Here is a 17,093-nt window from a genome sequence, read left to right on the forward strand (position 1 = left end):
CACTGAACTTAATGGCTAGTTTAGGGACTTTTATTTTTTTGAGAAATCCTATCAAACAATGACATTTAAGTCACAAGAGCTTTGTTCCAAGAAGACTTAAATCAGTCATTTTGTGTTTCAAGATCTAAAGGGCTATTTTTTATTTACAGAATAGACAGCAAGCAAAAGTTCTGCTTGTAAGATGGGATCAGTGCGTGCATCCACGTGTGCTATTAGCATGGAGCAATAAACTCCGGTGCATATCACAATGGAGTTTATTGCTCCCAGGCACTGCAACTGAACGTGCGCCCAGGACCACAGTATGTTGAGTGGGGTGAGAGCAGTCCATGCTGGCAGAGGGTCTGGAGGGTCAGCCTGTCAGCCTAGGGCTGCTCTGACCCAGCTCAACTATGCTGTGAAGAGGCTGGCTGGGGCACAAGTATGCTTCAGTGTGGGGCTAGCCAGGAGGCAGCTTCCTCACTGAAGCACCCTTGTGCCCCAGCCAGCCCTGTCAGCGTCTGCACATATGCTGCTGCGCACTAAAAATCTCTGCCGTAGGATACTACTTGTATTTACAAGTATTAACCTGTGGCGGAGTTCAGTAGTTTTCTGCAGCCTAACAGGACCACATATGTAGACACTAAGACTTTACTGCGGAGCTAATTAGGCAGCTCCGCAGTAAGCGTCTCATGTAGATGCACCCAGTATATCTGTGGTGTTCATTAAGTTCTGGCAAGCTCCCTGAGCCTTGAAGAGACACTTTAAAAATAAACATAATAAATCAGAAGTATATAAATTTTAGTCCCCAAATAAAACACACAGAAATAAAAGTCAACAAAATATGAAGCAGAACAGAGAGGGACACATACCCCTATAAGCCTCTTTCAGAAGTGATCTTCGGTAGGGGACCATCACTGAGTGCAGTTAGCAATTCATCTTGAAAAAAAATCATGTAACTAAAGGAGAGCAAAGGTTCCTGACATATGCAGGTTAACCAACATCATTCACTGGTTGGGAGGCAGCTATTCTCACATTAAAAACAAACACCACAAGAAGTTCTGCAACCATTTCTCTAACAGCTGGGTCACTGATACATTCTCTGGCTAAGAAGTATGGCATGAAAGCCTGTTCTAAAGCTGGCTATGTTCCAATCACAGGACCTCACTGCCATGGTTTTGCTGACTAGTGGAGCATTTTAATATTATAATATGCAGATGTATCTGCCTAGGTTCAGGCTTCAACTTCCAAGCCTGCACAGAATAAATACAACTTTAAGTAGGCAGTGCCTAAATGATCAGTGAAAGGCAAGAATTCTCGCAGGTGATATCTTTTATTGGACCAACTGCATGCCTGGTTGGTAGCTTTCAGGTATCACAGGACCCTTCCTGAAGCACAAGAATTCTTTCCCATATCTCTTGAACCATCACATCAACAACATCACCTCATCACTAATAAAACATTAATAATCAGTGTCATTAGATAATTCTTCTAGTCAATGTAAATTGTTATGGTTATCCATGCAGGGTGAAATTCTTCCTTGTCCAGTTACCCACAATATGGCCTATAAAAATGTAAACTTCTACCAGAATCCTCAAAACACAGCTTAAATGAGATTTATGGTTTGTGAGGCTGGGGATAAGGAGGATGACAGGAAGCTCACATGAACTTTAACCATGGAAGAACTAGTGCCCCTGATCAGTGTGGCAGGACTATAACAAGTTCAGATTGTGTGAAATACAATTGGACTCCTTTTAAAAGTATGTACTCTGGGTTTCAGGCTCTGAAAAGCAGTCTGCAGGTAAAGGAACTAGGAAAAAACGAATTTCAGTTGAATTTGAAGAACTTCTTGACAAATGTGATCCACATAATGAGTGTGTGCTTATACATGCATTCAGTAAAGTTACCACAACATTGTTTATTCTAATTAAATAATTTAAATAAATTAAAAGAATTTTGTTGACATTCAGAACACGTAATAAGGCCCTTCTCTCAGTTTTCAGTACATTATACGCATTTTATATGCCAAATGTAGCTACTAGCATCACAAATACTGCCCCTATAGATTGCACACAGAATTTTATATTGATTTATTATTTCTTCTGTTTATCCACAGGGAAATAATACAAACTGTCAATCACTTCCAACATTTCCCAATAATAAATTCCCAATAGAAATGTCCTGTTTTGTGATTCAGTTCTAAATATGTTTGTTCCCCAAAACATTTGAGACAGGTGAGCTTTCATTTAGGTTATGAAATTTTAAAGCATAAAAGTAAAGGTGAATAATTTTCTTGTCAAGAAAACAATTTAAGTGGCTCAGTCAATATAGCAGGTGCCCAATTACTGAGGAGACACAATCTGTGTGAGATAAAATGTAGTTAGCTGTTCTGAATCATAAAAGATGGAAGTGTCTACTCGCTTCAGATAGAAATGAAACACCCTCGCAGTTGTCAACACATCAGGAACATGTATCATTTCATCAGTGTGGTAAGGATCTTTTTTACTTTCCTACAATAGCATAAACCACATCGGTAAAAGAATGGCTGAGATTTTCTAAGGAGCCGGCTGCAGCAGTACTTCTCTGTTTCCTACGCAGGGGCCAGCACAAAGTCCATCCACCACTTCAGCCCCTCTTAAACCCCAGAGCTGATAGCTTAGCTCCAATGAAGCCAGCGGAAGAACTCTCCTGCTGGCCTTCAGTGGGGATGAGATTTCATGCAAAACCTTGCATGCGATTTACATGATGCTTTCTGCTTTCCTTGTGCTGCTCTGTGCATGGGGGAAAGTTTCACCTTTGGTCTATACCATGCTCCGGGTTACGTTCTACTGGACAGCTGGGTGGCAAAGAAATTGATAAACATCTTAAGTGGAACTCATAATGAACAATTAGCATGTGCCCCATCTGCACTTACTTTACTACAGCAGGTAAAGAATGGGCCAAGCCCAGAGGTACTGTGTATCTTCCTGAAATAACATGATCAATTTCTTACTTTTTCTTGATCTGGAGAAAAACTTGATGCCCCCAGGAGAGGTAGATGGGTTAGAACTGGGGGAGGACTCTTTGGAGGAGGACCTGAAGATCCCACTGAAGCTCATTCGGCGTGGGGAGCGTGGGGGAGACTCCTGATACGGGAAGGGAAACACTGTTTTTGGTGAGCCTGGGCTATGCTTAGATCTCACAGGGGCAGAAACAGGGCTGGAAGGTCGATTTTGGAGCCCTTTTGAGAAAAGGCCTTTCGAAGGGCTGCCCGCGTTGGAGCTCTCTTCCACCTGAGGAGGAGGGAAAAGAAAACAAAGCATTATTTCAATCTGGTTTGTTCTGTTAGTTTTTCACACCCTTCCTCTGTAATGGCATTCATCTATTATGGAGGCATTAATAACCCTCCCCAAATTCACAGGTCACCCTGGAACACTGTCAGCCCAAAACAATTCTAAGTAACCAAAAATCACAAGCAATTGTGTAATTCACCCCTGCACAAATGGCAACCTAAAAGCTTATTGAGGGTATTTGGTACACATGCCATGTGGAACCCTTGACAAAGGGATTGATTCTGCTCTATTTGCATCAAGCTGGGGGAAATAAGACAAAAATATACAATGGTTTTGGGAACGTGGTATTTCTTTAGGTTTGTGTTATGAAGGAAAGGCCCTAATCCTGGAAATAGGGAGCAAAAGTTCTTGCTTTCCAGCGCACATATACGTTGACTACCCAGTGACAAGCTCTAGGGATAGTCGTCTGCATTGAACTTCAACCATCTTGCATGCCATCCCTTCTTCATACTCAATCACACAGTGTCCAGCATGGGCAGAAAAGGTCCAAGTTTAAGAAAACACCACCACTCTATCTTTCTTGCCCTCATCTCAACTTACAGCTATGAGTAGACAGCTATAACCTGGCAGTGAAATAGTCATGCTTATATTGTGTGCCAGTTCAACCCTCTCACCTGCTGTGTGCAGAATCAAATACAAAAATCATACCTTGACAAAAGCTCCATGGTGTTGGAGCTGACAAGCACATGCAAGGCCTGGACAACAGCATCAAGTGACAGACTGAAGGTGGGGGAGACAGAGATCCAACCAAACATGCATGAGTGTTGCACACACTCATTGCTATATGAATACACACACTTCCAACCACTCCAGTGCTCCAGAATGTCTTTTTTCAGGCAGGCATCACAGAAAGAAGGGGGCTAGAGGGACATCCTCTGTTTTTGAGGAGATAAAGTCATTTATAGACTTCTGATTGTAATGTCATGCAGAGGTGTCTTCTATACCAAAAGGAAGGGAGCTCTTGTGATTAAGGCACTGAACTGGGCCTCAGGAGATCTGGGGCTGTCGGTCACAGACTCCGTGCGATCTTGGGGATCTCCCTTGCTCTTTCCATGTAGCAAGGTTTTCATTGCCTATGGTCTAAGGACAAGATTTGTTTAACTTAGACTGAGGGTAACTTAGACGTTGGGGCAGAGACCGTCTTTATGATGTGTGTTTGTGCAATACAATAGAAGCCAGTCCCTGATTGGAGCCTGTAGGCAATACCATAATACAATAAACAAATAATAACTCTATTCACTTGGGGTGAATAACTTTAACAGCTTGTTAATTTTATAGAAATAAGACAATATAATTCACATTACTAAACTGTCTGAAAAGACTTCCTCCTTGCTTTATTTGCAAGTGCATAGTCCCTGAGACAACCAGCTCACATAAGACAAACACTGATATGAATGGCATGTTCCTTGCACACTGCTATTTAAATTGACTTGCAGCCAAATGTATTAACTGGAATTGGGGTCAGAGGTACATTTCTACAAATCTTAAGATAAAGCCGCGATTGTTATTACAGTTTAACATCATCTCCAATTAGATGATTTCAGCAATGATTTACCCCAGTGACAAATGCACAAAATATGTAAAGTTTAGAAGATCAATAAATGTTGTGGTATCAAAATATGATATGCATCATTTTTGCCTACACCATGCGTAAGCGTTTTAAATGATTTAGTACAGAATTTTTTTGTGCGCTAAAGCAATTGGAGAAATCCAGGGACAAAAAAAAACAAACAAACCCAAAGGTCAAAGATTTCCTAAGTAACTTCTGTATCCTGTGTTAATGTAAGTTAGGTATGAATGCAAATTGTTCTCAAATACTGTGCAAAAGCAGCAGGATCCCTTATTGATTTCAATCACCACCATTTCTCCTACTCTAATTATGTTAAGCATCTGAGTTAGGTAACTGTTTGAGCACCAGAGGGTTCCTACTAAATGTGCATTTCTGTGCTGGTAAATTAAGGGAAATTACTGCAAAGAGCTCTTTTGTAATAGTTCTGTATATTCGTAACACATTGGTCACCTATAAAAACCTGTAGTTTGACTTGGATATTAGGATACTATTATTATTTGAGGCTAACTGCTTGGTAAGTTTCAAAAAGCTTAGCAAGACTGAGAACACCAGCAACAATTATATTAGCAAGACTATAAATAAAGTCACAAGATTTCAATCCTTATGCTTCAAGGCACAAAAGGATCATCAGCGGGAGTCGGGAAGAAAATTTTCCTCTGTGGTATCAAACTACATAATCTAATGCATTTACGAGGTTCATATTTCTCCCTGGGAAGCATCCAGTACTGATTACTGCTGGAAACAGAATACAAACTCGATGGGCCATTGGTCCATTCTTCATGCGCTTTGAAGTATATTTCAAAAGGTATAAATGGCAGTTAGGCACCTAACTCCTACCCGTGCCTTTGAAAATCTAAATCGGTGCCTGCTGCGATGGAGATGCAGTGAAAATGTCACTCTCTGGTTTCTCTCAATAGTAACCGTCTCCCCGCTTTTTGTGTTGGTGCAGGTAAACCAGCAGAGTGTGGTCCAGGTAGAGGCACAGGATGTGCTTTTATCTATTTGGTATATGCCGCTGTGGCTCATTCAATCCTGCCTAGATAATCAAGCATTTGGAGAGAAGCAATCCATGAAAACAAGGGAAGCACAACAAAAATGAGTGCACAAGTGAGGGCCAAGCAAATAGAAGGAGAGATGGTCCTAACTGCTGAGCAAGACAAATTAGAGATTCAATTGAAAACAGAAAACTCCCTTTGTTGATCACGTGGTAGAAAACTCTGAATCTGAGCTCCAGGTATGACTGGGGGGCTCCCAAGCCTTTGAATCCCCAGGTCATACCTGGGGTTGGAAATGAGGAAAAGGGCAGATTTTGTGGCTTCTGTAAGGCACAGCAATGTTCTCCAACCCCCTGCAGACCCATCTTTGTATTCTGGATAAAATGTAAAATGATTGTTCAAGATTGCCAGGTAGTTTGCACTGGACTTAGATTTTAACCATGGCATCCTGGCCAAATTCCAACTTGGGCAACTGCATTATAAGTACTTTTAAACCCCTCTCCCTTCTATCATTTCACAATCTCCTTTCTCTTTTCCCATCCTCACTCATCAGGTGGTGTGGCTGTAAACTGCCAAGCTGATTTCATGTTCCATACTGGAAGTGGCAGTATGTCAGTGCTGATGTAGTTTATCTAAATCAGTGAGTCTCAATCAGGGTGCCATGCCAGCCAAACTGCCTAGGATGCCATGAGATCCTCTTAAGGGTGCTATACAATATTAGTACTTTTAGATGTACGAACATGTACACATGATTTGCAAGGTAACTCAGAGGCTGCATCCAGATGAGTGCAGATGTTTGGTTCCCCAGGGACAACTGGCAGCAGCACACCTTGTGCTGCTGCTACTTGTCCCCAGGGAATGCCTGTGCAACACGCATGAGAGGTTAGCCTGGGTGGGGTAGGGGAGGCTGGGGCCAACAACTGTGCTGGCCCCAGCAGCCTTACCTGGGGTCAAGGAAGCTGCAGCTGCACCGCTCTTGCAGCTTGGAGCCTGGCCGACAGCTCCTGTGTGCAGCCACATATAATGCCCTACTTTTTTCCCCCCAGGTTTTTTTGACCCCTGGATCTCCTGGGGTCAAATCCCTCCCTCCTCCCCCGCCCCACCCCGCAAGGTAGCACCACAGGAAACATCTGAATGTGTGGTATGTGCTCAGCCACATCCATCTGGATGCAGCCAGAGATTTCAAATAGGAATCCACAGTGTCAAAAGCATTTTAACCTTGTGTGGCCTTTCTGAATTTTCTGCAGCAGCAGAGTTGCTCTATTATTTTTCTATAGTTAAAATAAGTGCACGCCAAGAGCTCACATTTTCCAAGGAGTACCTTGAATCTAACAAGGGGAGCCTTGAATCTAAAAAGCTTGAGAATCACTGTGATACATAAACAGTTTGTGAAGCTTTTGAGATCCCTCAGCATTTCAGGGATATTGGCTATGATTATTATCCAGATACATTCAGACACCCCCTCCAACCTGGTTCCACCCTTTCTTCTCCACTGAAACAGCTCTCAAGGCCTCTAGTGACCAATTTATTATTCCTTCTTCATTTCCCCTGGCCTTTCCTTGACTGTTTCTTGCTTCCTTCTCCTCAACATCCCATTCTTTTCTGGATTTTGGGATAATGTCCTCTTTCAAGTCCCCTCTTTTCTCTCTACTCACTCTTCCAATGTCACTGCCTCCCATCATGCCTTATTCTTCTCCTCACTTGTAGGTGTTGTGAAGGCTCTGTTGTTGACCCTCTCTTGCTCTCCGTCTATGTACCATCCTTGAAAAACTTCCCCTAACAAAGACTTAACTACTGCCTGTGCACAAAGGATGCACAAGTCATCTTCTCCACACCTGATCTGCAAGACATCAAATATTCCTGTCTAGATGGGGTCCCGGACTGGAAAGGATGTCCTGAGAAACTAAGTCCAGTCTCCTGCTGTTGCAGGTCTCCATGTCATAAGATCCTTTTCATTAACTGATCATGGTCCATCTCGAAACTAGGCAGGCTGTTTGCCCCAAAATCACTAATACTGGAAGGCTGTTCCAGAACCTCACTACGTTGATGGTTAGAAACTTTCATCCAATTTCCAGCCTGCGTATATTCATGGCTAGTTTGTACTCACTTGTTCTTGTACCAACACAAGAATTGGCTGAGGCTGCGTGCTCCCGGTGTATGGTTGTCATGGGAGACTAACTACCCAGACATCATGTGGGAGGAGCGCTCAGCCAAATCGGAGCGGTCGCAAAGCTTTCTCTCATGCGTGGATGAGGTCCTACCTTTGTGCTCTAAGCAAATTCAAAAGCATGTTCCCACATTGTGTACCATACTCACTAATAAAAATAGTCATGAAGACTTGACCCAAGACAGATCCTTGAGGAACTCCACTAATAACCTCCGTCTACCCGAGTTTTCATCTCAGCATTGCTCACGTCATCCCCCCTTCAGTCAAGTCTTCAACCCCCTTAAAATTCTTGTCCTAATCCTCACCTTCTCCAATTTAAGTAATATTTTCCCATGTAATGAACTCACGCTTAATACTGTCTTGTTAACTTTCCTCCATTGAAAATATGATCCTTCCTGTCTGCCCCAGAAGCTAAGGCACTTGTCTGGATTTTGAGCCTCTTCTCACCTGAGTAGAGCAAAGTCCTTCTCTCAGGCCTTAGATTCATAGATGTTAGGGTCGGAAGGGACCTCAATAGATCATCGAGTCCAACCCCCAGATCATCGAGTCCGACCCCCAAGTCTTCAAGTCTTTCCAAAACACTGCCGCCAAAATGATCCTACTCACCCCCGCTCCATCCAATTGTGAATTCAACAGGTTTTATACTGCTCAGCATGTCTGAAAATCAGCCTACTTTGAGTCAGCCTCTGATTATGGATTTAGACGCCTAATTTCAATGTGGAGTTTGAAAGTATTGACCTATGGCTCTTGACTAGAAATGGGCCTTGTTTTGGAACACATCTGAATGCACCTAATGTTCTGATTTGAAATGCATCTCAGACCTGTCTCCTATTAAATACTCCTACATATTTTCTCCCTCTTTCTAATTCAAAATGGCTGAGGCATGGAGCACTTGGATTTTGGAGCACTTAGATTTTGTTATCCTTTCCTTTCAGTAGGTTATTTGAATTCATTTATGCTTCTTTAATAAATAAATAAATAAATAAATAAATAAATAAAGGCTGATTAACAAGAAAGGAATCTCCTGCTCCCCTTGATACAGAGAGTAAATATAATTAGAGAGAACACTTCAGCAAGGGGTCTGCATTTATTTTGTGCTCTTCCACTGCAGCTCAGTAAGAGGCTCTTTGATAAACTTAATTAGATGATCCCCTCCTGCTACAATAAAAGAGCTCACAGAATCATACAAGTTGGCTTGATCACACTGGAAGATACTGGAAGGTCTGCACACCCAGGCAGCAAGTAGTTATATTTCCTTCTACTAGTTTCCTGGGTTGTACATAAATGACAGAGAGATGGCAAAGCGTTCTACTGAGTGACAGAATTGTTACACCCCTAAAATAAATTTGAATAAAATATTACAAAGCTGGCTGATCTGGGAGTCTTGTTGGGGTCCTCTTCACATCCCTAAGGATGACTGAGCTTTGGTATCTAATCCTGGTTCCCAGAGGCTGGGAATGCTCCAGAGCAGGGGTAGGCAACATTTTTGGCCGGAGTGCCAAATAAACCACAATGTCTACCTTGTAAGATGCCAAAGTGCCGGCCTGCCAGAAAAACAAAACCAGGGCGGGGGGGACATGGCAGGACACACTGCATATTAATATAGTTCAGAGGTAGGCCATGTTTTTGGCCAGAGTGCTGAAAAAATGGCAACGTCTACCTTGTAAGGTGCCAAAGTGCCAGCATGCCAGAAAAACAAAACCAGGGTGGGGGGTACCAGGATGCATTGCATATTAATATAGTTAATAATCATAAATGTTGTTTTTTTATGGTAAATACCAGGTTTTCTAAAAATTTGAAACCTGGTGACAATAAGTAAAACTTCAGATACTGCTCTTGTTCTTGTGTATTCTGTTTTGTTAAGCATGGTGTGATGAGACAGAGTTGCTCTGTGATGAGACAGAGAAAAAAAAAGAGAAAGAAAGAAGAGAAAGAGAGGATAGAAAAAAGAAAGAGGGGAAGAAAAAAGAGGAGAGAAAGAAAAAAGAAAAAGGAGAGGAGAGAGAGAAAGTAGAGAGAAATAAAAAAAGAGAGAAAAACGAAAGAGAAAGAGAAGAAAGGAGAGAAAGAAAAGAGAGAGAAAAACAAAGAAAGAAAAAGGAGAGAAAAAAGAAGAAATAGAAAAAAGGAGAGAAAAGGGAGAGAAGAGAGAAAGAGGGAATAAAAAAGAAGAGAAAAAGGAGACAAAAAAGGGGAGAGTGAAAAAAGGAGAAAGAAGAGAGAAAAAGGAGAGAGAGAAGAAAAGAGAAGAAAAGAAAAGAGAGAGAAAGAGAGAAAAAAGAGGAGAAAGAGAGAAAAAAAAGAGAAAGAAAAGAAAAAAGAGAAAGAGGGTGTCCCCCCACCTCCAATGTCTCCCACTGCTACCAGCTGCGGCTCGGGCCCACTGATCCAAGGCAGTGCCCCGCACAGGGAGGCAGCAGCCACCAGGGTGGGCGTGCTCAGGCCTCCCTGATGGTCTGGGAGTGGGGGAAGCCCAGGCCTAGGAGGAAGGGCCCGTCCAGAGCCTGGGCGCACACATGCCCTGTCCCACCCAGGCAGGGGCAGTACCAGGGAGCCAAGCGCTGGGGCCGAGTGCTTGGGGCAGGGTCTGGGCGGCGCAGGTAGAAGCAGGCGCAGGGGGAGGCACTGCAGGCAGGCCAGCCCAGCCGGCCCCTTGGGAAGGCAGCAGCCGGAGAAGAGAGGGGGCCAGGCGAGAAGCAGGGGTGCTCCAGGGCTCCCCAGACTCAGGTGGCAGTGGGCAGGCAGGGGTGCCCAGCAGCACCCAAGGTGGGGCCCAGCCCAGCACGCACAGCTCTGCAGGGATGAGCCACAGCTGCCCTGCCTGCAACGGGATGCTGCCTGGCCAGGGCAGGATGTCAGGGTCGGGGGGCTCCTGGTTCAGCCTCCCTGTGGGGCAGAGCTGCCCCCAATGTGAGGGCCTGGTCCTGGGAGCTCCCCAGGCCCTGGGAACAGCTGCCACAGGCAGCACTTGGGACCAAGCTGGCAAGGAGCCTGCAGCACAGCAGCCTTGCGCACAGCCTGCCCCAGCCCCGGCCCCAGCCCCGGCCCCTGGAGGGGAGCTGCAGTCGGGCAAGGCCAGGGCAGCCGCAGCGGCTGTTCCTGAGGCCTGGGAGGCTCCTGTCCACTTGTACCGTTCCCAATGCACAGGGAGGCTGAGCCCAGAGCTGGGAGCCCCTCAAGCCCAGTGTCCTGCCACAGCCAGGCGGTGCCCGCTCATGAGCAGGGCGGCTGCAACCCATCCCTGTGGAGCTGCATGGGCCAGGCTGGGCCAGGCTCCACTGTCCGCCAGCCACAGCCCGAGCCCACAGAGCCCCGAGGCAGCCCTGCTTCCCATCCGGCCCCTGCCTTCCCACGGGGCTGACCAGGCCAGCCTGCCCGTAATGTCTCCCCCCATGCCTGCTTCTCCCCGCTCCGCCTGGACACAGCGCTCGGCACCCTGTTCTGCCCCAGCCCAGGTAGGATGGGGTGTCCGTCTGCCTGAGCCCCAGCTGGGCCCAGGGCTCACCCACCTGCTGGGAGCCTCCAGCACAGTAGCTCTCAGCAGTGCTTGCCCAGGTCCCAGCCCCATCTACCTGCAGCCCCCTCCAGGGGCCGGGCCAGGCTGGGGGGCGGAGCCCGAGGATAGGGGGCGGGATCAGCAGAATGCAGACAGTGTCCCTGCCTGTGTTCTTCTGACTCCACCCCCGGTGCCTGCCGTGGCGCTGGGTCCTGTGGCTGCTCCAGAGAGCCCAGACCAGCAATTAAAAAAAATATATATACTATTTTTAAACAATTTCCTTGTGCACCTCCTGCCGTGCCAGGGAAAATGTCTCTGCATGCCACTAACTGGCACGTGTGCTGGGGGTTGCCTATCCCTGCTCCAGAGGCTCAACACAGCACTTGAGGCAAGGCAAGAGTTGTCTGTTCCTTAGTACAGACCTGTCAGGGATAGCTTTTTATAGGAGTCTCATCCAGATGAAGGGATGGGGCCAGCAGCGCAGGGCTTCGATGATGGGAGGAAAAATACGTAAATCTTAAGTCTTGGAAGAGACTGCCAGAAATGTTCAGCTACCAGAGATGAGGGGGTTTAAGAGCAGCCTTCTGACCAGAAGCCGATGGAGAGGGTATGCTTGCTTTTTTTTATTTCTTCTTTTCATGCAGCTGTGTGGCCCCCAGGCCATGTACTATTTTAGTCATTTGGAGAGAGATCTCCACAAGTGGTGCTGTCGGGGCCCATGTGACAGTCTGGAGAGTCGGTCTATGGGACCTGATGAATTCCCATTTGATTCTACACCTTCTCTGCAGCATTAGACCCCTACCGATGTCTTGGACGGTATGCCGTCACATTCAAATCACCTCACCCTTCCCTCGCTCACGGAAGAGACTGATATCTAAAGTGCTTGCCTCTGAACAAGAGCATCACACACAACTAAACAGCTCTGCTCCTGGCAGACCAGTGGGGTTACTGGCAGAGATGCACAAACAACCCTCTAGGTCTGCCACAGGTCAGGCTGCTTGTGCGGGGGGCTTTCCCCTCTGTCTCGGGGCTCCCCAAGAAGTCGTGTCTGGGCTCCCTCTCCTGAACCAGGAGGACCTGCAGAAGTCAAACCTCTGACCAGTCTTTACTGTGCCGCCACAGTTGCCCTTGCTGTCCCTCGACCCCCTGCTACTCTCTGCTCTGCCCTCCCTGGGATTACTGCTCTCTCTTCCCTCAGGCACAGCAAGCCAGGCTGGGAACAAAACTGTAACAAAACTCTAGTATTAACCCAAGCACAAACACTCACCCAATTAAAATGATGCACAATGTTATGGGGAATCAATTAGAGCGCAGTATCTGGGTCCTGCTGCCAGGCCTGACTTGCCATCTCCCCCTAGGTGAAAAAGGCATCTAGGTGCCCTGCTGAAGAAACTATATCCAATTATTTACAGCAACACATGCTCATACTGAGCCCCTCAAAACATTCCCCGCAAGAACTGCAGGCTACAACTCACCCACTTAGCATCTGTTCGCAAGACCTAGACAGAGAGTCGGAGAACACTTAGTATGGGAAAACTGCAAGGGAAGAACCAGAAAGGCTAAATGTTAGAAACTGCTTTTAAAAGCCGTCCATTTCCAAGCTGAGCAGGAGGAGGACGGTGCCAGGAAGAAATCAAGGTTCCTTGAACAAAACTACTGCCCAAAGGGGTGTATGAAGAGGTGGGGAAACTGAAACATGGTGTATATCATTTTTGCATAAAGGGTCTCATGGATGACCCAGATGAGAGGAGTGACTTGGAGGCACACTTTGGCTGGTGGGGAGACTAGACGGGTCAGTACTGAGGCCTCTGGAAGCTGAACCATGGGGTCTCAGTAAGGGGGTACTAGATAAGGGTTGGACGGGTGGAAGAAAAGACATTTTCTGGATACTGCCTTTAAGCCAACTGGGTCTGGACAAATGGGATCGACAGCTTGAGTCCAGTACAGCATCGTAGTGTCTGACCATGACGGGAAACTGTACCAGGGCTGCGAAGGCAAGCTCTTGTAACCACTTCACACTTCCCATCACCCTCAGCACATGCCTGTCTGGATTCAGTGCCAGCCACTTGCTCATCTCAGAAAGCTAAGAGAGATTTTAAAGATCAAAAGGGACCATTGCGATCATCTAATTGCACATTCGGCACAAGACAGGCTGTAGGACTTGCCTGAATGAAACCCCATTTCAATCTAAGGGCACATGTTCAGGAAAAAATACCTAATCTTGATTTAAACAGTTAAGGATTCAAAAAGGAGAATGCACCATAGTCCTTGTTAAGTTATCCCAATGATTAATTACATCTACTTTTAAAACCTTGCATGTTATGTCTAATCTGAATTTGTCTGGTTTCACCTTTCTGCCACTGGATCTTCTTCTACCTTTGTCAGCCCAACTGAAAAGCCCTTTACAACAAAATTCTCATTCCCAGGTAGGTGCTTACAGACCATGATCAAATCATCCTTTCTTTTTGTTAAACTGAACACACTGAGCTCCTGAAGCCCGTCATTAAAAGGCATCTTCTCCAACCCATTAATCATTCTCATGGCCTTTCTCTGAGCCCTCTCCAATTTTCAACATCCTTCTCGAATGCTTGAAAACAACTGAGCAGTGCCAAATATCAGAGGCAATATAACCCCTCTACTCCTCGGTATTTTCTTATTTATACATCCAAGGAGATGCTTAACCTTAGCCATAGCATTGCACCAGGACCTTGGGTTCAGTTGATTATCCACCAAGCATCCTAAGAGAGGTCTCCCCTGTTCTTAAATGCATTACTTTATATTTAGCCATATTAAAATGCACTCTGTTTCCTTGCACCCAGCTTACCTAGTGAGGCAGGTCACTCTGCCTCATTGACCCCCTTCCCCCATCCATTATTTGCCACTGCCCCCACTGTGTTTTCTGCAAATTTGATCGTGATGATTTGATGTTTTCTTCTGTGTCTCTGACAAAAAATGCTAAACAGCAAAGGGCAAAGAGTTAATCCCTTGTAAGATCTCCACCAATTAGATGCCTGGCAGTGGAGGAACAAATTGATCTAACGTTTGTATGAGTTCCAGCTCAGGAAGCCATTTCAGGATACTGCTAGATGGAAGGATTCAGTAATGGACTACACCAAGTGCTCTCCAGAGATCTAGGGGCATGAGGATGAACGTACTTCCCCGTCTGCAGGAGGGGAAAGCACATTCACAAAGCAATCAGTGCTGCCTCTCCACCAGATCCTGCCAGAGACTCAAGTGCAAGGAGTCTTGCAAGCAACCAACCAAACCAGCCCTTGCCCTCAGACAAGGTTAATCTTATGCCCACTAAGCACCATACAGCAAAGGAAGGAAGATAGTAATGGTTAATAATTCAGGCATTTGACTGGGACTCCAGAAGTGTGTCCCCCATTCCTGGTTCTTCCACAGACTTCCTGTCTGAACTGGGCAAATCACGTTTTATGCTTTAATTCTTTATTTTTACAATAAGGATAAATCTATCAGTGGCTGGGAGGCACAACCTACAGTGATAAGCACCGTAGTAAAACACTGGAATGCATCTTCTGAAAGTGCCTTTCAATAGGAACGACAAATTCAGTGCAAGATTTCAATAGCAGGCTTGAAAGAGGTATCTTGTGGGCAATTCATCTTTAACTGGATCTGCAGCCTAGACAGTAAAGGGAGTTAGGTGCGACAAAAAGGCATTGCTGATTTACTACTGGTCTCTAGTGTGACAGGGATGGAAAAATGCACTCAATATATGAAAGATTTGCTTGTTCAGATAAATGCAAGTTGCACAAGTCAGTCTTTAACCTTGAACAAAGGGAAGTCACTTCACCAGAGACTGAATAGTAATTTGGGTGCTTGTCAGTTTATCCTCAACAAGCGATGACTTATATGTTACTTATATAACAGTGCTGACCGATACCAGATCTAATTCATATATGGGAGAGATTTCATTCTACCCATTACTCTGCACTTCATGAGTGTGAAGGATGTGATATGGGTAATTAATTTTATTAGATGATCTATTTCATATCATAGTGTGACAGGGGGCCATCCCAGGGCCGGTCACAATGTCAGCCCACCCACCTGTCTAGGGCACCTGCCACCTGATTCACCTGCCACGCTTTGATGTAATAACCAGATGTAACAATGCGAGAGGCTGCCCACTTAATGCCCTGATGCCAAGGGTGCAATACACAGCTCCGATCCTCCCCTTTACTGTGTCCCATGCCTCGCAGATGGCATCCAAATCACTACCCACTATTACTCCCACAACCCCTTAACCAGGGTGCACTCGGCCTCTGTCCCAACTTGGCCTTGGGTGTCCTCAGATGTGCTTGAGCCTCTTGCCCCCTCTCTGGGGCCTCGACTCCAGCTACTCCAGCCAGCCCACGTGCAATCCTCCTGTCCTGTGCTTTTCTGTCGGGATGTGTTCCCCTAGCCCTTCCCCTCCACAGGGTCACCCGCAAGGCAGTGAGGGCTGAGGCTTTCCAGCACCCTGTGCAGTTCACTGGGGAGGCACAGATGTAACATTTCCTGGAGACTGCCCTGCCACAAGCAGCCCCACTGCACCATCCTCCCCAACAGGGTGTAGTTTTAGGTCATGTCCCATGACCAGGAACCTCCTCCCATCCCAGTAGTTCCTACCCTGAGCCTTCAGCTGTTCTGGGAGCAGCAGCTCTGGACAGCGATGCTATCTCTCTGGCTCCCTGCAGCAACTGCCAGCTCTACTGCTCAGAGCCTGCTCTTATTCTCCAGCAGCCAGACCCTCCTCCAATCAGGCAGCCTCCTGATGACCATACGACCCCCTCCCTGACTGGCACTGCAGTCACCTGCAGGCTGCTCTGCTGCTTGCTCAAGCCCTTAAAGCAGAAGGCACCAAAGGTGCCCTGCCACACAGAGATTGGGCATCAGCAGCAGATTTCACTCCAGCTTGATGCAAAGGTTGAACAGAGCTTGAAGTGGGATATTAGAAAACACTGAGGGTGTTGCATTATCAAATACATTAATAAATAATCACAGTTTCAAAAAAACATTTCATACCTCAAGGCCCAATTCTACCTTGAAGTGAAGTTAACACATGCATTGTGACTGCAATGTAGAGCTGGCCCCAAGCAGTTAAAAATATTTTTCACTGGACCTGTAGCAAAGAGGTAACACATGGGAAACATGGCTCTATCTTTTCTTAAGAAGGTAACTGGCCAAAAGGGCAATGCAAGATCAGTAGGAAAAATTGGGAGGCTTCCAGATTGACAGAGGAAGCTTTCAATGGGTACCACACAGCAGCGTGGCTGGACAAAAGTGGTATATTACTCACATTCAAATGCATCTTTTCCCTAAAAATTACCCCTCCAAAACAGGTGTGTTTTATGCAAGGAAGCTGATTTCTGTCCCAGAATGGAGGCATGGAGCTACTGGAATGGCTGCCAGGGACTGGCTCTCTCTCAAGCTGGAAGACAGGCAGAGTCTGCTACTGAGCCAAGAGCTAGAGTTTTAACATGTTACAGCTGCTGCCAAACTAGCAGAAGCTTTTGGCTGAGCAGCAGCTGTGAAAGGGTTAAACCTCTAGCTTTTG

General features: G+C 46.0%; 1 long non-coding RNA gene across 1 annotated transcript in view; it reads right to left on the bottom strand.

Moving 5' to 3' along the window:
- Positions 1-3,130: 3,130 nt before the first annotated feature.
- Positions 3,131-17,093, bottom strand: part of LOC106722024 — an 18,046-nt gene continuing 4,083 nt past the window's right edge. Inside the window, exon 3 of the long non-coding RNA XR_003093328.1 lies at positions 3,131-3,248. This is a non-coding gene — a long non-coding RNA (uncharacterized LOC106722024). The remainder of the gene's footprint in view (positions 3,249-17,093) is intronic.

The sequence above is a fragment of the Alligator sinensis genome, unplaced genomic scaffold (genome assembly GCF_000455745.1).
Source record: "Alligator sinensis unplaced genomic scaffold, ASM45574v1 scaffold599_1, whole genome shotgun sequence".
Taxonomy (NCBI): Eukaryota; Metazoa; Chordata; order Crocodylia; family Alligatoridae; genus Alligator; species Alligator sinensis.